The sequence below is a fragment of the Balaenoptera acutorostrata genome, chromosome 9 (genome assembly GCF_949987535.1).
Source record: "Balaenoptera acutorostrata chromosome 9, mBalAcu1.1, whole genome shotgun sequence".
NCBI classification, from domain to species: Eukaryota; Metazoa; Chordata; class Mammalia; order Artiodactyla; family Balaenopteridae; genus Balaenoptera; species Balaenoptera acutorostrata.
Window position 1 is genome coordinate 67608828 of NC_080072.1, and position 23033 is coordinate 67631860.

The window sequence follows — 23033 nt, forward strand, 5'->3', positions numbered from 1 at the left end:
CATATATACAGGAAGTAGAGATGCTTTATAGCTTGTAGGGAACTCACTAGAGTCAACATTCTCTGCAGTCTATAGGGTTTTGTTATTATTTGCTGGAGGAATGATGCATCATTCAAAGTATCTTTCAGTGGTCTCATTGGAGTTTTATTCATTTCCTCTGGCATTGAGTGTGTATACAGCCTGGAGCTTCTCTGGGAAATTGAAGGCTGCAAGAGTAGAACCAGAGTTGTGACTTAATGTCTTACTTGCATGGGAGTAAGATAGGCATCTTAAATGATAACAGAGGTTACTTAGTGATCCGAGATCTTAGAATGGTCTTAGAATGAATCCTATTCATAGTTTGATGTCAATAAATCCATAAGGAAAAAGTAGATGAGGAGTTAGAAGACTTTAGCCATATCATTGATGGTAGGACAGGGAAATTTCACTAAATTATAAAGTGAAAATAATAACTTGCTTTGCCACCATCTCAGTAATGGCATTAGAATAAGATGCAATTTTATCTGTGAGCATGCTGTAAAAAATATGAAGACCAATGCAAAACCCAAACGCTGTTATCTTTCTGTTTGTAAAAACTTGACAGTTATACATTGTTTTTCCTATTTGGTGCCTTTGCTATTCATCTAGGTTTGTTTTTGGATATAGAAAGGTCCCTAGTGTAGGAAAAGAAATGCCTGCCTTCCATTCCCTCCTAGATTTGGGCAGATCTAAGCAGATAGTAGCAAAATTTGGGAACACTCAGAGTTTGCAACTGCATTCCAGAAAGCATAGTGCCACACTGTGCCTCTAATTCACTTTGAACATTTACTCAAAATAACATATTTACTAAGCATGTATTAAGAGCCACTTGCTGTTAGCCAGCTGAGCTCTAAGTAAGTATTAATAAAAATGTCCTCTTTCCCAAGGGAATTCATGGTTTATTACAGTCTAGCAATTAAGAGTAAGACCTTTGAGTAAATAACCTGATCCTTTCTCTCCAAGCATCCATTTTTGTCATGCCATATCCCATGTCATGGGATAATAATTGTATCTACCCCTTAAGGTTGCTGTGAAGATGAAAGAGGTTGATAATTATAAAGCTCGAGCACAGTGTCTGTCACATAATAAGTGCTCAAGTAATGATGGCATTTAAAATTTTTATTAGGAAAGGCACATACAGAAACAGATCTTACCATGACATGTGCTACATAGTGACAGAACAGAGGTGGTGTGGGCATCTAGAGAATCTTTACCCATCTTCTTTTTCTATCCTGGGGTACAGACATGTTTTGCTGTGTACCAAAGCTTCCAGTGTCAGAGTCATGAATGTGATGCTGTATATGTTCCACGGAGGGAAGAAGAGCAGTAGGAAGTATGCAGCTTCGTCTCTGCAGGCGTGTGAAATTTGGCTCAGGCACTCAGGGCCATCTTTGGAGACTTTAATTGATTTGGGGGCCTAAATGTTTAAAATGCTATAGGAGACAAACACTCCCAATTATTTCTAAAAATCCCCCAAATTGTTGATGGTTCTCCATAAAACTTTAACAAACAGTATTTTTTTCTTTCCGTTGAAAACAGTACATTTTCCAAAGACAATACAAGGACAAGATTGACACTGTGAAATTTTAAGATTTATGAATCTTAAGGGCTATAATTAACTTATCAAAGATTTTTTTTTTAGATTTCAAATAGGTGCATTTTTTTGTTCAAAGAACACGGATTTTAGTTTTTACCTCTTTCAGTCATGGTTCCTAATTTGATATAGATCTAAGGGTTTTGTTTTATAGCTCCAGCTAACTAGTGAAGGAGTAGCACAGAGAATAAATTTTGGAGACATTTAGAAGGTGAAGGAGCCATCGTGGGTTGCAGGGGGCTGTGGAAGGTTTTCTAAAGGATGTAGGCCATGAACTAGGCTTTGGGGACAATTAGAACAGTGGTGGGTAGGAGGGGAGGGGTACGAAGATTTCTCAAAGAGTAGGAAAGGCATGCCTAATGTTAGGCATGCATGGAGGTGCTGGAGTGGGAGTGTCAGCTAGCAAGTCAGCTTCAAAATGTGACGTAAACATCACTGACTTTAGAAGCACTGTATTCATTCAGGGTGAAAATGGAAGAAAGTTATTTTGTTGGAGACATTCTGGGAAACAGTGATGGAAATCTAGAGCATGTCTTATAGCTCACAGGTATGGCCATATAACACTGAAGAGCCAGGCAGTTTTACAAATCACTATGTTCCCTTCTTTGAGATGTATCAATAGTTGCAGCTTGATCATTATCTTGATGGTAATCAGTTTGCCTCTGCTGCTTGCAAGTGCATCTGCGGTTACTTCATAAATTATCTTGTGAAATGGAGCTTCATGAGCACGAGAATGAGTCTGGATGTGTGTTTTCTGTTGATGTATACTGAATGCATCTATAGTGCAGCTGCATTTAGAACTCTGTAAAGATGTGACTACTTGCTTGCTCTTCCCCTGGCATCGGTCAAGTTGAAAAATTCCAAACGTGGCTGTAAATTCCACTAGTTCTGCATGGAAGAAAGGGCCCACACACAGGTCAAGGGACTTTTCTTTTGAATTCCAGCCTCTGTCTGATTCTTCTTCAGAATTAGAAGTGTTTTGGAAAAGGGATATTAGGGAGAATTATTTTCTCAGTGGTATTTTGAGGTGTGTGTATCACTGGAAGGGAATCAAAGGTGGGGAAGAGAGAATTAACCTTAATGGAATGCTTGTGAATATACAAAACCTTTATGTACATTTCACCCTCATAATAATTCTCTGAAATAGGCATAATTATATCTTGTAGAATAAAAGCATCCTGAGGGTAGTGGTCGTTGTCTGTTTTGTCCAAGTGCTTAATATAGTACCTCACGTAATAGATGCTCAATAAATATTTGTGAGATAAAAACGATTTGAGTTAAATCTTATGTTTGAAGAAACAGTAGTAAAGAACAGTTAAATGTATTTCAGAGCTACCATGGGCTAGGCATGGTGCATAGAGGAAGATGTGAAGGTAGGTTTATCTGACTGCACAACACATGATTTTTCAACTATGTCATAATACCTCTCCATGATGACACTTTTCATGAAAGAAAAAATATATATACAATTCTCAGAAAGGGAGATGTTACTAATTGAGAATTAGAATTTATCTAGGAAGCAGACAGAGCTGCTCATCCCTCCTGGATTATTCTACAATTGAATCCTTTCTTGATTCAGAATGGAGAGAGATTTTATATGGATATTTGTAAGCTGCCTTAAATCCTTTCTGAAACAAGGATGAGTAAACACAATAAACAAATAAGTAATTCCGAGGATATGCTGTAGTTTCATATTCATTTTAACTGGTATTTATTAGGTGCCAAATCTGGATTTCTGCATTGGGTATGTGGTACTAGGGATCAGAGACATAATGGAGGAAAGATACCATTCCTGCCTGAATTAGCTTACAGCTTTATTTTAGGTGGGAAGATGGATCAAATCAGTGTTTTCTAAACCTGGTTGCATATAAGAATAACCCATGGAGCATATTAAAAATACAGAATTAGGCTCTCTGGGATTGGGTCTGAGAATTTCTGTCTTGATCATAGCCCTAGATCATAATGATTCACAGCCACATTTAGGAAGCACTGAATTAGATGCACATTAAAATCCCTTCCAAGCTTTAGAAGTCTGTGATTTTCTGTTACTCTAAAAGCTTCTTACAAAAATAGTCATAAAAAGATGTATGTTTCTGCCAGCAGAGCATTGCTCTAAGAAGGAACATTAGGGCAAAAAGGATGAGAATTGTTGGTAAGGAGGAGAGTTTGATTTGGAAAGTCATGGGCAACGTGGGCCAGCACCAGCCCAAATCCTGAGTGGCTGAGGCCAGAGGTAGATTCCCTAGACTGTTTGTTCGGGTTAGTCTAACTTGGAGTGACTTAGACTAATTATGAAAACTAAGCCCGTCCAGTTGCTTGTATTTCTAATGTTTCCTATTTAGAAAAGTAGTAAATCATCACGTGTGTCTGTGCCTTACTAGCAAAGCTACACAATGCAATTGCTTCCTTTCTTTAGAGAAAAAGAACTCAGTACAAAAATGGCCTTCTGTACCATAGACTAAGCCGCTTAAATAGGAATCAGTTCTCTTTATCACAGAAAGCCAATATTAATGGCTATTGAGTATTTTTATATACTAATAAAAAACATCTGTTAGTCTTTGTGTATGTTAAGATTGCGTTATCGAAACATCAGGAAAACAGTTGTTAATATTTTATTACATATAATAATTACATTTGTTAGTATTGTTAACCATGATAGTAGTTAACATGTATTTATTGAATGTTTACTATCTCCAGTCACTATGCTTTGAAACATTTTTCCACAATGTGTTCAATCTTCATAAGAAGACTATCAACTAGATCCCTCTGTGATGCCCATTTTATTGATGAGGAAATGGAGGTTTATAGAAATTGAGTTCCTTGAGACATCCAGCGGGCAAGTTCAGGGCAAGGACTCAAGCTTACTTCTGTTTGACTCCTCAGCCCATGTTTTTAAACTCCACCCTAAATTATTTCCAAGTACATAAAATAGATCTTTCCATACAACAGAATATTATTCTCTAGTCCAAGGGTCCCCAACCCCTGGGCTGCAGACTGGTAGCAGTGCACACAGGAACCGGGCCGCACGGCAGGAGGTGAGCGGCGGGTGAGCAAGTGAAGCTTCATCTGCCGCTCCCCATCGCTCCCCATCGCTCGCGTTACCGCCTGAACCATTGTCCCCCACCACCACTTACGTGGAAAAATTGTCTCCCACGAAACCGGTCCCTGGTGCCAAAAAAGCGGTTGGGGACCGCTGCTCTAGTCATTAAATTGTGTTTTTGAAGAATATTTAAAGATGTGAGAAAATGTCCATGGTACAGCAGTAATTCATATGACACATAGAAAAACATATATAAACATTTAGGAAAACGTATGTTTGAAGGAAATACATCATGTGTTAGCATTTTTGTCTGTGTGGTTGAATTACAGATGTATTTTGTGTTCTGCCCAATACTTCTCTGTGTTTTCCCATAATTTCTATAATAACTATTTATAGTCGGAAGGATAATTATATGTTACTAATTAAAATAAAATCTATTAACGTATTAGAAAGATTATAAGGAAATTTATCAAAATATTGAGAAGGCTTTTATTTAGGCAAAAGAACAATGAACATGCAATAGTATCACTCTTTTACTTATAATTTCTAAAGGCTCCTCACAGAAAGTAATTTTTAAATCCAAATGCCTTAAATACCATACAAGATCCTGTATAACCTAGACCTTAGCTATCTTCTTTCCAGATTTATAAAATCTAGCCTCTGGGTATCTTTCAAGACTTAATCCCTAAAACTCTCTCTGAGATGTATTCTACTCTCTGGTTTTATCAAACCATTTGAGGGTGCTACATTTCTTCCTAAGTCAATGCCTGTACATGGGGTTCCATTTGCCTGGAATCACCAAAGTGTAACCATTTTGAGGGCAAGGGTCATGTTGTCTTAAGACTGGTATTCAATTACCCAACACAGTGCTTGCTATGCAGTAAGCCTTCAATACATATTTTTGAGTAAATAAAAGGTCTTCTTTTACCTACTTCTCCCTCCATACAAAGTGGTTAGGTCCAGGCTTTAAAGCCAGCGGAACTGGAAGAGTGGTGTGTAGCTTTCACATTTACTCTATATGTGTGTCTGTTTGGAAGTTTTACAGTGGAAGTGTATTCATATACTACCTAGGTAATTTGAAATATGAAGATGAGAAAAAGATGTTTTGTTGAAATTTTCTCTGACAGAAAGGAAAAGATTAGTTGTTATTATTGGGTGTTATCTTTTAATCCTCTGCTCAAATATCACCTCTTTCCTAAAGCCTTCTTGTATCCATATTTCCCCTGGGCCCAGTTTGCTCCTCTATCTTCCTGTTTTCCATTTAGCTTTTTTTTTTTTTTTTTTGCCTCTATCTCTACATATTTCAGTGCATTGCAATTATTTACTTATGACTGTTTTCCATGCTCTTATGTGAAGGAGAGCACAAGGTCTGCTTGACATTTTACTCTAAAGACCTAACTCACAGTGTACATCCTGTGATGACTGAACATGCACAGGACTCCTTTCTCAGGTAACTCACAGACTCTGGAAAAGACCTCACCCAGAAGGTGACATTTGACCAAACTCCTCATTTGCTTCCAGTTGTTATTCCAATGCCCCTACGCAGTAAAGCATGCCTGGCCATCCTGTGTAAAATGGCCTCATACTATCCTTTGTCCATCACTCTCTGTCCCTTCCCTGTTATATTTTCCTCCTTAGTACTTACTACTATCTAACCTAGTATACACATTACTTATCTCTTTATTGCTTGTCTCTCCTTACTAGGATATCAGCTGTATGAAGACAGAGATATGAGTCTTTTATTCACTGCTATATCCCTAGAGCCTACAACAGGCCCTGGTATACAGGAGGTATCCAGTTGATATTTGTGGAATAAATGAATGCCACGTACAAAATTACGGAGAGATCCACAGGAGGTGGGAAGAGTAGCATGGCTCTGCTGTACCAAATCTAAGCCTTCTTCTGGAATATTGTTTTGACAACCAATGAGTGGCAGTGAACTCAAGATACTACCCTGGAAAGAGGTTTGAGTGGGAGTATTTTATATTGACGGATGAGTGCAGACCTCATCAGAATCTTAGCTGTCCCTAGCGGACAATTAAGTAAAGGGAAGGGTGAGCATCCTTTCATTAAATGTAGATGACCTACTAAGAGGCCACTCCCAAGGTACTTGAGGGAATATCTGCCCAACAGCCTGCCATTCACCTTAAAAAATTGCTTAGACCCTGCCTCTCACACAATCAGCTGGGTGAAGAAGGCTGTAAAGTCATACCCCACGAATCCTGGCCAAAAGAGTTTTAGCTTGAAATATACTTAACGCAGGTATAACCAGATACACATCCTCGACAGGGTACGATCTCAACAAAGCCCCTTTTAGAGCACTAGGCTTCCTCCCTGCAGTCCACCAGGATAAAGGGAATGAGAAACAGACCCTGAGGTAACTAGCTGAGGTACCTCACTGACATGACAGCCTGGGCAACAGATTGGGAGCAGTAACAAAAGATACATTTGTTTTAGAACATTCGCTGACCCCCTTCTCTCCTTTCGGCAATATGAAGCTAACATGACCTATTGCTTGCTCAGACCTTTCCCATTTTTAGTTAATAAAACCAGACTGGCTGCTATAAAAGACCACTGGGCATTCTTTTCTCTGTAATGAGACATATCCTGTGTATCCAAACTGAAGTCAACACATTTTAGAAAAAGTTAAAAAGTGTTGGAGAGCATCTTTCTGTTTAACCTCTCTGAAAAATTGTTTTGTGCCCTATCTGAAGACCATTCTATGGACTCAGACTCATGTAGTTTCTGTAGGACAATCATTACTAGGGTGTGTGTGTGTGTGTGTGTGTGTGTGTGTGTGTGTGTGTGTGTGTGTGTGTGTGGTTGGTGGGATGTTCCATGTTGAGCTTAAAATCATTCTGGGCTCAAAACCAGTCCCTATCAAGAGCGACAAATTTTCAGTAATGTCTATGAAACCTCAGATGTGTTTTTCCATAAGGTAGAACAAATACACAGTGGTTAATATAGGATAGCTATGATGTAGCATTTTAATATGTGGGTTCAAATCCTGGCATTGCCATTTTACTTCCTGCCTGACCTTAAGTACATTATTTAACCTTTTTGAAACTTTTTCTCCTCAGCTATAAATTTGGTAATAATAGAACTTTAATATAGGATTGTGGAAGGTTAAATGAGAGAATACACGTAAGACATTTAGCATCATGCCCTGCAACACAGAAGCGAGCTCAGCAACAGTTAGCTATAATAGTATTTCTGTCATGGAAAGAGCAGCTAACTTTCCTTCTTTCTAGGAATTGAACTTTTTTTGGTGTGAACATGGGGTTGAGACAGGTCCACGGACCCTTCTGATCATTACAGCATCTGTTCATTACAGCCACCTCAGCAACATTTGGGAATCTGAACATAATAATGCATTGTTTCATGTATTCCTGATTTTATTAACTGAGGAATATAGAACTAGGAACTGTTCAAAAGTGGGAGCTCTCTTCCTAACTCAGAAAAACATGTTTAGTGCAAATTAGCAACTATAAGAACGTAGTTTAACATAGTTGTGGCATTATCTTTCATTGTAATTGGCGTTAATCATGTATACTTATACTTTTAAGATAAATATCAGCAATTATTCCAAACGAGAATCATACTCTTACACATGCGCATACCCAGCTTTATCACGGGCCACCTAAGTAACTGAACAGTTTGTGACTGACGTCCAGCCACTGACAGTTTGTTGGAAATGAATGCAGAGCACCTATGAAGTCTCTCTCTGTAATGAAAATTTTATGCTTCCGTGGTTAATGTAGACAAGACTGTCCTATTGTACCAAGATTATCAAATATGTGAAAAGAAATTGACATAGGAAAAGACAACTTTTGTTCTTCACAATAGTAGATGCAAATTTGAAAGACTGTTCACTTTCATGAAGACACACCTCATTGCTTCCTAATTTCTTTCCAGAAAAACAGACTGGGGATGTAAGGTGTGAATGCGTGACTGGTGATACCTAATTATCACAAGCTGAACACATGGCCCGTCCCTGAGTATTGGGTCAATTCACATTTCTGAATCAGTTAGCAAAGCAATTAGAAGAAAACATCAAATAACTGAATATTCTCTTGGTCCACATTTAGTCAAGATTATGTGGCATGCCTGAGAATCGCTAACAATTAGCACCTGTGCTTTTAGCTTGTAACCATATTTGACATTGTGTTTATACCTTTCTCTGGTTTTGGCCTCTTTTGGCGGGGAGAGGTATGGAATAGCAGAATGATACTAATAAGCCGCTCCTGTAAAATTGTGATCATTTGAGTTGGTACTGCCACAGAGGGCCTTGAGGGCCTGATGTAGCATCTACCTGCAACACTTATAGCTTCCTGGGGAAACTACCGAGCTTTTTGACACTGCTCCATCCTGCTCCGGGCCCTTGCTGTGACCGTCTTTTGGTCACATCTCTAAGTGTTGAGGAGAAGGAAAACCCAGAAGTGTGAGGAATCACTTCATGGTAGCTTTTATATTTTTCAGAGGCCATAACATGCAGAACTCTCAGTGCAGCTGCTTCTACTTCCTAAATCTCTCACATTTGTCCGGGAGGGACAAGCACAATGAATCTCTCTGCACTGGGACAAGGGAGATCCCTGGGCAAAAAGCCAGAAATTTCCCATTGTTTGCCGTATGACAAAATTGTTTAGTTTGGGCTTTCTAGCATTTCGTGGCTCTGCCATTATTTATTTATATTTTTAAATTAATAGACTTTTTTTTAGAGCCGTTTCAGGTTTATGGAAAAATTTATCAGAAAGTACAGAGTTCCCATATATCCCCTCTCCCTGCACCCCTGGTTTCCCTTATTATTAACATATTGCATTAGTGTAGTGTATTTGTTACAATTGATGAACCAGTATTGATACATTATTATTGACTAAAGTCCACTAAAGTTTACATTAAACTTCAGGCTTTGTATTGTACATCCTATGAGTTTTGACATGTGTATAATGACATGTGCCCACCATTATAGTATCTTACAGAATAGTTTCACTGCCCTAAACATCCTCCGTGCTCTCCTCATTCTCCTGTCTGCCCCTTCACTCCGTCTTCACCTACTGAAATCATATTCATTCTTCAGGTCTCCACCAGACTGACCTTTTCCCAGGAAACCTTCCCTGGCACTCTGCTCACGTTGGGCTCTAAAGTTACTGGCTTCCTAATACCCCATACTTCCTCTTCACAGTATGTCTCATAATTGTTATTTCATAGTAATCTATTTGAATTTATCTTCCTCTCTAGACAGTATGTCTCAGAAGGGTAGGATCGCGTGTATTTTACTCTCTGCTTTATTCACAGAAGCCGTCGCAGTGATTGGGCATTGCAGGAAACCAATAAACATATATTGAGTACATGAATGGATAACAAACATATTGATATAAATATTACACTTCCAGATAGTAACTATAAATTAAAAAGAAAATCTTTATCAGTGCACTACTGGAAACAGAAACGTCTGTTATCCAGAAAAATTGCCATCTTTTAAATGGCTCCAGAAAGTTGACAAAGTCCTTTCTCAGACACACATAGCCCCATGTACAAGGTTCTTCATGACCTCACTCATGCTACTTCTCCAGCCTCATCACCTGCCTTATGTGTGATGATCCAGTAATGCTGGACTGAACTGCTTGCTATTCCTCACAGGCGCTATGTTGTTTTACAGCCTTGTGACATTGCACAGTCTTCTTTTACTGCTTGAAAGAGCCTCACTGCCTGGCAAATCACCTGTCATTCTTCTTGATACAACTTGGGTGAATCTTGATACAACTTGGGTGTAATCTTCCCCAGGAAGCCTTCTATGAACCCCCAGCTGAGGCTAGGTGTATCTCTTTGCTGCCACGTCACTCTGTGTAGCCCTATATCATGGTGCAAATGTTCGACAAATATTTAACAAATGAGACTGAATATCCTTTACCAAATTACACCAACATTACTGGAATATTTTTCTTTATCTTCTTATCTTCCCTTGAGACTGGGAGTGACATCAGTGACGAAACTGTCTTGTTCACTGCTCTGTCTTCAGTGCCTGGCATGGAATAGCCACCTGACTTAAGTTTACTGAGATTAACTGAATGATCAATGCTAAACGGTACTAAGCAAGGTCAGATTTACTCGAGTTTTCTATTGAAATAATCACAGCCTCCTTTTTTGTTCAGCCTTGATAATTTAAGGGCTTATATTAGAAGTTTGGGATTAACATATACACACTACTATATATAAAATAGATAAACAACAAGGGCCTACTGTATAGCACAGGGAGCTATATTCAGTATCTTGTAATCACATATAATGGAAAAGAATCTGAAAAAGAACATATATATGTATATGTATATCTGAATCACTTTGCTGTACACCTGAAACTAACACAACACTGTAAATCAACTATACTTCAATGTAAATACATAAATAGTGTGTGTGTGTGTGTGTGTGTGTGTGTGTGTGTCTGTATGACTTTGCTGACTTCCCCAACAGCTGCCAGCATGTATATCTTCTAGACTGTGAATGGGGTGATATGTCCCATTATGTCCCAGCTTCAGTCTAAACTGACCTAGGACCACTGAATCGAGGCCCTTGTTGTTAGACACCTCACAAAAATGAGACCAAAAGTAAGATTTGTCCAGGTTCTCTTGGATGGCATCCTAGTTCCTCCTTCATTGACTGACACAATCAGTATTCATCCATTCACTCTTTGAAACATCCCCGCCTGCCACCAAATGTGAGCACTCCTTCCTCTGCGCTCTACCACACACTGTACACGCTGCCATAACAGCACTTACCGAGTTGTATTCAAACCACTTGTTGAAACGTATGTCTCTCCTGTTTGACTGCAAGCTCACTGAGGGCAGGGCTCTGTTCCATTAATCTCTAAATCCCAAGAATCTATTCCATGGACACATCCATCAATACTTTTCAAATGAATGAACCAATGACCATACGTACAATAAGAATAAGTAGAGTGTAGTTACGAATAGGTGTTATAAATATATAAAAAGAAAGAAATCCACACTATTTGCAAAATACAATATAATCTCCAACACTGGCTCTGGGGAAGAACTGACATTTACTGAATGTCTACTATGTACCATGCTGGGTTCTAAGCATTTTGTCAGTATTACCTTGTTTCATCTTTATAATAGTCTGTCAAAGTAGATACAATCACCTTATTTTTCAGATGAGGAAACATGAATTCAGAGAACGGGGTTATACATTTAAGAAATGTCTGACACCAAAGTTCCTTTTCCTGCTATTGAGAGACTATTATTTGAAGAGAAAAATATTCAGAATGGGAGAGAATCCATAGAGAAAGATGAAGGGATTTCCGATTAAGGGTCAAAAGTATTCCTCCCCATGCAAAACTTTGTTGGCCTCAGAACACAAAGTCTCATTCTATCCCCTTGACTGTCCCCAACCGTCTCTCTATATCTAAGCAGATAGAACTCACTCCACCCCAGAGAACCTGGAAGGCTTGTCCTGGTGATAGTTTTCTAGGACTGGGTGACATCAGAGATGCCTTAGATTAGGATCCTTGTCAAAGAATCTTTTCAAAGCTCTGATTACTTAAGTGCATTTTCTCTCTTTTTTTTTTTTTCTGAATTTTCTGAACATTTAAATTTTAGTACAATTTACTGATCTTGCCAAATAGATTTCATAGGGATGGCCCGATAAAACTATTTAGCAATAATAGATGTAATGGCAGATGAAAAATTTTTAGTTTCTATAGGATCAAGCAAACTTTGTATTATTGTGTGTCATTTCTCTGGGTATTTATACATTATTTTCCTCATTATACTGTAAGCTCTTTGAAAACAGGAACCACATTCTCCTTAGCAGTGCATCCCCAGCATCTAGAACAGTATCTTAAACATAATAGATGTAAATAAAAGTCTGTCATTGAATAATGAAAACATATATATGTCTCCCATCTGTTCCTGAAGGTTCTAGAAAGCCTCATAAAATTATACACTTTGAGATGAGGAATACTTTTTCCCATTACACACACACACACGTGTGTGTGTGTGTGTGTGTGTGTGTGTGTGTAGAAACTGAGATTCCATATATTGTGAGGACTGGAACCCACATTTTCTGAATCTCAGTCCTCTCTGTTTGCAATTTAAGCATCTTGGAGGCTAGGTGTTGTCATACATGGCATACCTTGAGAGCCCAGCAAATTTCTAACTGTGAGATTTTTCTCTTTTCAGAGAAATGAGCAATGCTGCCATCTATATACTATGGTAGTTTTAGACACATTAACAAGTGAACATGAAAAAGCTGGAAATAGCAAAGCTTTTGTGGTTAGATATTAAGATTTCTGGGAGTTGACCCCAAAGGACTGCAGATGTTTTCTCTGCTTGTCTGTGTTACATAATAGCAGAGAAGCTTCTCAGGAACCCGAGTAGATTTTACTATTGCAAATGTTCATGGTTCTGGAGAAGCTCAAGGGAATTAATAAGCTTTAGAGAAGGCAATTGGGTTCTGTAAGAACAAAATGCAGTAGTGAAGAAAAGTACAGAAAAAAGAGTGCCTATAACCCACCCTACCCCTACCTTACAGGTTTCCTGCACATTCTAAATCAGCCAAGTCTCCTGATGCCTGTGTGCTCTGCATTTCTAAGATGGTGAGTGAATAATGTTTACTAAAGTGTGGTGTAAAGACCACTGGGAATATACAAGATGATTTTAGGTACTTACTGATGGATATTTTTATTTCAACAGCCATGCATTTTTTTATGGTTATGTTTATTAAAATAACTGCATTCTTCCATTTATAGAAGTAAAGCAAATTCTCCTTCTAAAAAACTTATTTCAATATAGAAGTGATTGATTCAGAAACAACACAGAACTTCTAGTATAGGTAGTTTTTCATGGATATGAAAAACTATTTCTGATAAATGAAACAGTCGTGACTGACATTTAAGAAACACTAGGTTACAGAATAAGTTGACCAAAGTAGTCTTTATTTCCCAACTTCCTTTGTGAAATAAAAGGCTCCCACAGTTGCATTTCCTCAGCATGTGAACCTGATTTAAATTTGAGACTATTTGGATCATTTCTTTTAAGGCTAGAAACCTAAAACGAAAGTTTTCTGTATCATTTTTCTTAAAAAAACCCACACTACTTGGTATAGTAGGTGCTAAATAAAGGCAGCAAGTTAGGCATTTTTAAAGAGCCTGTGACTGATGATGTGTACAGAAAATTGGAAACAGATTCCAGAGTTGTAATTGATAGCGTTTGGGAACGAGATGGCTGTGCTGGATGATCAGAGAGTGACATCGTACATGGAGTCTAGGTTCACTAAATTCACATTTAATAAGATAACACTATATGAAAATAAATGAATTCTATAATATACTCATAAACTGGTCTCATATTTTTGAGATTCTACATTCAATGTGCACATTCAAAGTAAACCTATCTTAATCTATCACTGCTTTTATAACACGAGTTATTCACTCTAATGAAATCATCTCATTATATAACGCTAAGAAATATATTAAATTTAGTCGTATTTTTTTAAAATGTTGATGTTCACCACATTCTCACCCTTGTCTCATGGGCTTTTCCTGCATTTGCCCAAAAATAACTGTTACTTTAACAGTGAAATGAAATCTCTCAGCTTCCCTGGCTCTCTATGGGCAGTGGCAGTAAACTTAGCCTGAAAATGTAGTTCTGCCAGCATTTCATTTTGCCGGAAAATGAAATAAAACAAGTGCTCAGGATAAACATTTTCCATGTCCATTAACTTGTTTGATTTTGCATGGGTAAAACTTTTATTTTGTTCCATGTCACTTCTTACCTGTCTCTATTCATCCCTGCCAGCTTTATTTCCACACAGCAGTCTGTAATAGTAGCCTGCCCAGAGGCTATTCTTAGTCCTGTCTTAGTTCTCTGGACCCTGAGCCAAGAAGAATCTGGAAGTAGGTTGGGGCCTCCTTCCCTTTGACAGGTAAACAGGGTCTGAAATGTGTCTGCTCTCCCCACGCCCAGTATCCTGGGTACGGAGGCAGCCCCTGGGTGTACACTGAGCTGCAGCTTCACACTAGCACGAACACCCATCTGTGTGTGCTTCTTGTTTTTCCCCTAGTTTATAACTGGAAAACAGTTCATCATTTTTTCACCCTATTCTCAAATCTGCAAAGTCATAATGTCAAAATGTCAAGACTGTGCAGGTGATATAGCCTGGGGTAATGCCATTCTCCATCCTGCCGACACCCAACACGTACATCCAGCCACAGGCTCTAACCCACAGTCCAGAGGGGGGTACACTTGCAAAACTGATAACCAAACTCAAAAGACACAATTAGTAATTTCTTTTATGCCTAGAGTGACCATGCGGGCTAGTTTTCCTGTGACATTTCCCTTGATGCCTGTTCTCCCAGAGTGATAATACATTTGAGCACTCTCAAAGTTGTACTGATTTAGACAATAAATTGTGGTCACTCTATTTATGTCCCTAGAAAAACCTCTTCACCTCTCTTAGCCACAATCAAAGGGACTGAACACTATGATTTCTAAAGACCCTTACAGTTCTAACATTCTGCAAGAAATAAAGCCCACCTCAAGTACACAGAAAAACAAACAAGGGATTTTGAAAACCAAAACCAAAACAAAACTTTCCTGAAATCCGCCCATCCCGAGTAATAATATGAAATTTGCTTTAATTTTGGATTCATAGACTAACTTTTCCAGGGATTTTGTGTTTTCACGTGCAAATTGATTTTATGTCTACCCGACCTTACACAGGTGAAGAAAAATAAGTTCTGATGGCCCTGGAGGCTTATTTTCTCTCTGTCTCTTGCTTGGCATCGCTTTGCAAGAAGCTAGGTGTACAGGTCTGAGTCAGCTCAAAGACAGAACAAGCTGATTCCTGTAGCTTCACTCTGGAGGTCCCCTTTCCAACAAGGCTATTTCCTCAACCAAGAAGCCTCTGTTATTACATAGTGGAGTTGATGTTCCCTGCTTTCCTTTCCAATTTTCTTACAAATATGTGAGTGTGAAGAAGGCAGGGTCCTGCTTTGCTAGCATTTTTTTGTGGTGCCTTCAGTTGGCCCACTCAGGCATGTTTCTCTGCAGGATGACAATGGATGGGGAAACTGTATAATTTTCTGATCCTCTGTCATTAAATCCCCTTGCATGGCAACGATATAATACACCATGACAAAGCTGGAGTGGTCCTTTCATGGTATCAGTAGTCATTCCATCAGGATGCAAAATTATTTATCATCAGTATACCGAGAATGAGGCAGCACAGTTTAACAAGAGTACTGGAAAACCTCTGGCCCCTGTCCCAAAGCTCCCATGTTGAGGCTGTGCAGTCTTGTCGTGTAGCCTCCAAATCTGTCTGTTCATCTAGGAAATAAATGCACTGGATAGCTCAAACTAAATTCTGGCCCATTAAGCTACCTAAATAAATTGATTGTGGAATCCAGGATTTTAAAAAGAGAAAGCCACTAGAGAAAGAGAGAATATGAATCCCAGATATTATGTCTGGATATGAGCCTGCAATTTCAAGTTCAAGTTGTGAAAAAATTTCATGTCTGCTAAGAGAATAGTCAGATCTATAAAATGCTGCTTCTTATGTTCAGATCCAGATTTCGTTATTGATGGTTCTTTCAGACAGTTCAATACCATTAGGGTGCACATCTAGGTCTCAGCCTTGTCACAGGCAGAGTTAAGAGTTGAATAGACCCTGCAGGTCCAACCTCCACAACTAAGTTGAAGTCAGGAATGGTGTCTTTCTCGGGAAGCCCCAGTGCCTTACATCCAGGAGGTATTCAACAAATACTTAAATGTTGATGAAACCTGATGAAATTTAGGGGCATGTATAACATATAGAAGAGGTTTAATATATGTTAGGTTCTTTCACATCTTTTCTTTTTTCACAAAAAGACTGAGCCTCAGATATTTCACAATGCCTATAACTGGTAAAGCAAGAATCACTGTTTTTTAATTTCACGTGTAGTGATCTGTCGTCTATACTGATATGGGAGTATAGAGGCATATCATACGAGGCATGTCAACAAGAGGAGAGCTACATGAGAGACTTGTACAGAACGCCTTGTGGTATTTTATTCCAGGTGTGTGGAAACTAAAAGGTGGGGGGCATCTTGTCATGATTTTAGTCTCTAATCTTCTTTAACATCAAGCTATACTACAGGATACATGTTCCTTTTTAACAGATTTTAAAAGACTAAATGAAATTCAGCTTGAAAATATTTTTAATGTTATGAAGTTATATCTGGGAGCTTTATAAATGGGAGCAGCAGTTATGTAATTCCCAAATTGCACGGTTAGTTACTATGTCCATGAACCTTTCAAACAAAGGTAACTATACAAACGAGCTACTACCAGAGACGCTGGTTTTAATTCAGGGAGAATTTCTAGTGTTTGCTTTTGACACAGGAGTATTTTCATTGGAAACTTTTGTTTTCCTTCTACTAATAACAAACAATACAGACCAGAATTTCTAACTGCTGTTGCATAATTAGTGTCTCCACAGTCTTGGTTTGCCCAGCATGACTGGATTTAAGCCTGTTGTCCTGGCATAATTATTAATGGCACTTTCAGAAGTGAAAGTGGTCACCCTAAGGTATGCTGGTTGGCTCATCTTGAGATATGGACCCTCTCAGCCTTGGGCAGAGCACGAGCCAGACACTTGCAGCCATCTGTGTATGCATTATGCGGGGAAAACATTACCATTTTTCTCAATGTGCCACGGCATTAATATGGTTGACACACCAACTGGACAGTGCAGGGCCAGGCAAAGAAAAACTATGACCCAATTGCAAAAAAAGGGCACAGGAGAAATGTAATGGATTTGTTACTTTCCCCGAGAAACTCTAAGGAATTAGGGACCTATATTTCAAAGTTTATTTGGGGAGTTATAATACTCTAATCAACAATGCTAGTTTTCAAACCAAGCTCATAGATACAGAGAACAGATTGGTAGTTGCCACAGGCAGAGGGTGGGGTTGGGAGAAATGGGTGAAGGGGGTCAAAAGGTACAAGCTTCCAGTTATAAAACAAGTAACTCATGGGGATATACTGCACAGTGTCATGGCTCTAGTTAACAATACTGTATTGCACATTTGAAAGTTGCTAAGAAAGCAGACCTTAAAAGTTCTCATCAGGGCTTCCCTGGTGGCGCAGTGGTTGAGAGTCTGCCTGCCAATGCAGGGGACACGGGCTCGAGCCCTGGTCTGGGAGGATCCCACGTGCCGCGGAGCGGCTGGGCCCGTGAGCCACAACTGCTGAGCCTGCGCGTCTGGAGCCTGTGCTCTGCAGCAACAGAGGCCGCGATGGTGAGAGGCCCGCGCATCGTGATGGGGAGTGGCCCCCGCTTGCCACAACTGGAGAGGGCCCTCGCACAGAAACGAAGACCCACACAGCCAAAAATAAATTAAAAAAAAAAAAGTTCTCATCATAAGAAAAAAATTTTTTTAACTATGTTAAGGTGACAGGCGTTAACTAGAATTATTGTGGTGATCATTTTTCAATGTATACAAACATTGAATCATTACGCTATACATGTGAAACTAATATAATGTTATATGTCAATTAGACCTCAATTTAAAAAAATTACACAAGTCACAACAGTGCTGGTTTTTCAATAATAAAAGAGAATTTGGAATCATGAACTTAGGTTTGAATCTTGACTATTGACTTGCCCTTTGGCAATTTACTTGCCCTTTCTAATTCTTGGTTTCCTTGTCTATTAGATGGGCCTAATTTTACTTATATCTTATAGGATTATTATGAGGATTAAAATCACACATCAAGAATCTAATACCAAACACTCAAATTGATATTAATAATTATTGTCAAATGATACTTGGGTATGTTATTCCAATAGAACTTACTACACTAACAATGAATGTTCTTGCTCATTTTCCACCATAGGCTGTAACCTTCTTGAGGGCAAAGATGGTCTTATTCATCCTAGTATCCAAGAGACAGCAATGATGATTTTGATTCATGGTATGCAGTTAAACAAATGTTTTGAAAGAAAGGTTAAACAAGAAGTAGAAACCTTAGTTTACATTCCTATCTTTTGTGTGAATTTGCTTCATATCTTTGGAAGATTTCCTTCTCTGGACTTCAGAACAAATGTATTCATTATTTTAATAATTTCCATCAAACTGAACAATATTAATTATTATTGATAATTAAATTACATGAATTAATCCAATTGCAAAAATGCCATATATTTTTTGATCAGTTAAATAAACCAACTTTACTTTTAGGAACTAGAACATACATCACTTTAGAAGTGGATACTTCTAAATACTTAATATTTTTTAATTTAGGAAAAAACTATTTACATGCACAATGGTATTTGTTCTAGCACTGCTTATAACAATTAGTAAAAATAACCTATATCTCCAGTGACAGTAAAATGATTGAGGTAAATATGTTTAGCTACATGATGTAATATTTTGCTGTCACTGAAACCAATATATAAGAAAAAGCATAACACACAGAAAAATCTTTAAAATGTTAAAGTGATAAAAAGTGGTACGCAGAATTCATAATTACAATATTTTTGAAACTTGCATATGAAAATGAATAAACTAGAATGAAGAAAGTTGGAAATTTTATCTAGTGGAAATAGATTTTTAAAAATTCAGCTATTCAAAGAGTAGTTTTGAAGCAAACTAACATTTTAGTTAGTTTTACTAACATTTGAAATCACAGGGCATTTTTGAAATGTTTAAACTCATGTTTCTGTATTTTTATAGTATTATCATTTTATTATTTGTATTTTAGCATAATTATAAAATCTCTTCTGAATATAAAACGTAAGAATAGAGTATAAAAAGACATTATATAATGTAAAGCTGGTAACCTAAGTATTATGTTTCAACATTTGTGCAATAAATGGGTATTTAAGAAACGTTATAGAGAAATCAATGGACAGAACCTCAGTAACATGGTGTCCTCTGTTTCCTGAATTGCATTTCACGGGCTGCCTTCCCTAAATTTGCATTATAATAAAATATTCATCCACTTCCAAGCCTTTACTTAAAACTGCCCCATATATTGTTTGGGATAGCTGAGGAGCAAATGTATTAGTGATAGAGCTGCTCATAAGAGGACTCTTTTTCAATTCCACCATCTGCCTCTGCAAATGTGAAGATCTCTGAGTTCACAATTCTTGACTGGTCAATTTAAACATGAGCAACTATTTCACAGTTAAGAAAGCAATGCTCATACCTGCAGACTACTTTTCCTTCTCTGAATGTTGTACCATATGATCCTGCAGTTCCACTCCTGGGCATATATCATGCACTCCCATGTTCATTGAAGCACTATTTATAATAGCCAGGACATGGAAGCAACCTAAATGTCTATCGACAGATGAGTAGATAAAGAAGATGTGGTATTGATACATATATACAATGGAAAATTACTCAGGCATAAAAAGGAATGAAGTAATGCCATTTGCAGCAACATGGATGGACCTAGAGATTATCATACTAAGTGAAGTAAGTCAGACAGAGAAAGACAAATATCATATGATATCACTTATATGTGGAATCTAAAAACATGATACAAATGAACTTATTTACAAAACAGAAACAGACTCATAGACATAGAAAATAAACTTATGGTTACCAAAGGGGAAAGTTGGGGGGGGGGGGGCGAGGGAAAAATTAGGAATTTGGGACTAACATATACATACTACTATATATTAATATAAAATAGATAAACAACAAGGACCTACTGTATAGCACAGGGAACTATACTCAATATTTTGTATACTCAATATTTTGTAAGGTGTAATTGCTTTGCTGTACACCTGAAACTAACACAAAGTTGTATTGATAAATCAACTATATTTCAATAAAAAATAAATTTTTAAAATGCAAAATAAATAAATAAATAACATAAAGTAGTCAGTGTTTTATGCCATGATCTTCACTTCCACCTCATAACACAGTCACCCTTGTACCTCTCTACTTAATGATCTTGACATCATCTTGTCCAAAATCCTTCCATGGCTCCTTATTGACGACTGGATGAAATTACATTTTGTCACTGTTTTCAAGACCCTTTTCAATGAAACTTTAATACCCACGTCCCACTTACCTCCTACAAATTCCCCATGCTCCACAATAAACGTCTCACTGAAATTACCTGCTCTTGGCTCTTTGGTAATGCCACTGTTACACCGAGACTTCCCTTCTTCTCCTAAATTTACATGTTTTGATTCCAGATATCATTCAAAGTGCAACTAAAATGCTGCCTTGTTCATGAAGTATTTTTATTCCCATTAGAAAAGATCTCTTTATTTCTAACCTTCACATAGAGTTAAACATTTCATAGCATTTAGAACCTTTTACATTGTCATTTTATATCTTTTACTAGACTGTTAGTTCCTAGAGTATAAACCCCTATGTTTGCTTTATGTAACTATCACAGAAGTAGAACTAGTACCCTTCTTGGCATATGGTAAATAAGTTCAGACTTATAAAAATCCCCCTAGTAGTACAAATAATTCTCATGTAACCTTCACCCAGATTCCCCAAATGGTAACAGGTTACATAAGCAAGTATAATTTTCAAGACCAGGGAATTGACTTCAATTTTAAACTGATAACTAGTCTACTGAGTTTTTTCAACGTTTTTCAATTTCTCCACTAAAGACCTTTCTCTGGACAAGGATCCAATCTAGGATCGTATACAGCATTTAGTTGTCACGTCACCTTAAGTTTCCTTTAAGACAGATCTTCAGTCTTCTTTTATTTTTGATGGCTGTCACTTTTGAAGAATACTGGCCAGTCATTTTGTAGAATATTGCTCAATTTGGGTTTGTCTACATTTCTTCCTGATTAAATTTAGATTGCATACTTTTGGTAAGAATACCACAGAAGTTATTTTGATCCCTCCTAGGGAATCATATCAAGAGGTACATGATATTGATATGTCTCATTAATGATGTTCATTTTGATGTTCATCACTTGGTTAAGATGATTTTTGTCTGGCCTCTCTGATATCAAGTTACTGTTTTCTCCTTGGTAATAGCTAAGTACATTGTAGAGAGATGCTTTCAGAATATGAAAATATCCTATTTCTCATTACTTTAACACACAAATTTTAGCATCCACTGATGATACTTGCCTGAAACAATTATTACTATGATGTTTACCAGCTGATGATTTTTTTTTCTATTTTCATCACTCTTTCAACACTCACTAATTCAAATTCTACCATGAGGAATATCTTTCCACCTCATCCCTCATTTACTCATATTCAATTATTTAATTCTATTATTTATTCATGAATATTTTCCACTTAATATTTTTAATAGAATTAAATATATGTTGGAGCAGCACATATATTTTTAGAGACTATATGGTTAGGATTCAGATGGGTACTGTTCTGAATGTTCCATACATTTCAACTCATTAATCTTCAAAGTAACCCTATGAGGTAGGTAATATTTAAAGATGAGGAAATTGAGGCACAGGAAACTTACATAACTTGCCCAAGTCATTCAGAGTTAGTTAGGATTAGAATCTCAGCAGTCTGGCTCCAGAGCCCATGCTTTTAACCAAAATACTACATTTCCTCTAATAAGGCTTGGTGAGAATCAGGAGGAGTTTTCTTTTTCTCTCTCTTGTCATTCACATGTCTGTAGCCAAGGTCAGTAAGTGCATAAGGCCTGCTAGGATCTCAGTATCATGGGACCAAGAGGCAGAATTTGCTCACAAGGGTGAGGGACTTGGCAAGTTGGAGGATGAACATCTAGCTGTACAGGCAGATCCTAGCAAGAATGGTAAAGCAATCAGAGATACAACAGGGGATGGTCTCATCATGTCCCAAATCTGTTCTATTGGTAGTATCTTCCTGCTGTGCTGTCTTAACCAGGCTCATTGCTGTAACTGATCAGGAGTGTGTACCTGGGTGCAGAGTGTGAGAACGGCTACACCGGTGGCAGTTAATCAGTCAAATCTAGAAGGCAGACCGAGAGTTGGGAAATTAGGCAGCAACCACTTACACTTAAGAGGAGTTCAGTGATAAGTAATTCAATGATATTTATGATGAAAAGACTTAATATCCAAGTCTAGAAATAAGGCTAGTCAAAACTAGATGAGATCAATGGTCTGAAATATCAGGCGAGCAATTAGGCACACTAGAGAGTAGAGAATGAAAGCAAAATTTCAGTCCCACACCTGGGCCAGCACAGGAGGAGAAAAAGGAACACTGTAACTTGGAAACCACACAACCTTCAAGGCACCTGTTTCTGGTAGGTGTCATGGCACAGTAATTTCACAGCCAGAGTTTGGCTTGGGGTGATTAGACTTCACACTAAATTTCTTTTGGTGGGGCTGAGACTGCTGAGTTTCTTATTGAATCTGCCAGGAAATGACTCAAGAACTGGATAT

General features: G+C 37.9%; 1 protein-coding gene and 1 long non-coding RNA gene across 6 annotated transcripts in view; one reads left to right on the plus strand and one right to left on the minus strand.

Annotated features, from left to right (window-relative positions):
* Nucleotides 1-23033, minus strand: part of GRM5 (glutamate metabotropic receptor 5) — a 539179-nt gene that overhangs the window by 221907 nt on the left and 294239 nt on the right. The gene's annotated exons all lie outside the window — the stretch shown is intronic.
* LOC103017033 (uncharacterized) overlaps nucleotides 1-23033 on the plus strand; it is a 251473-nt gene that overhangs the window by 217671 nt on the left and 10769 nt on the right. For all 3 annotated transcript variants that reach the window (XR_009009248.1, XR_009009251.1, XR_009009249.1), the window contains one exon: nucleotides 13200-13263. This is a non-coding gene — a long non-coding RNA (uncharacterized LOC103017033). The remainder of the gene's footprint in view (nucleotides 1-13199; nucleotides 13264-23033) is intronic.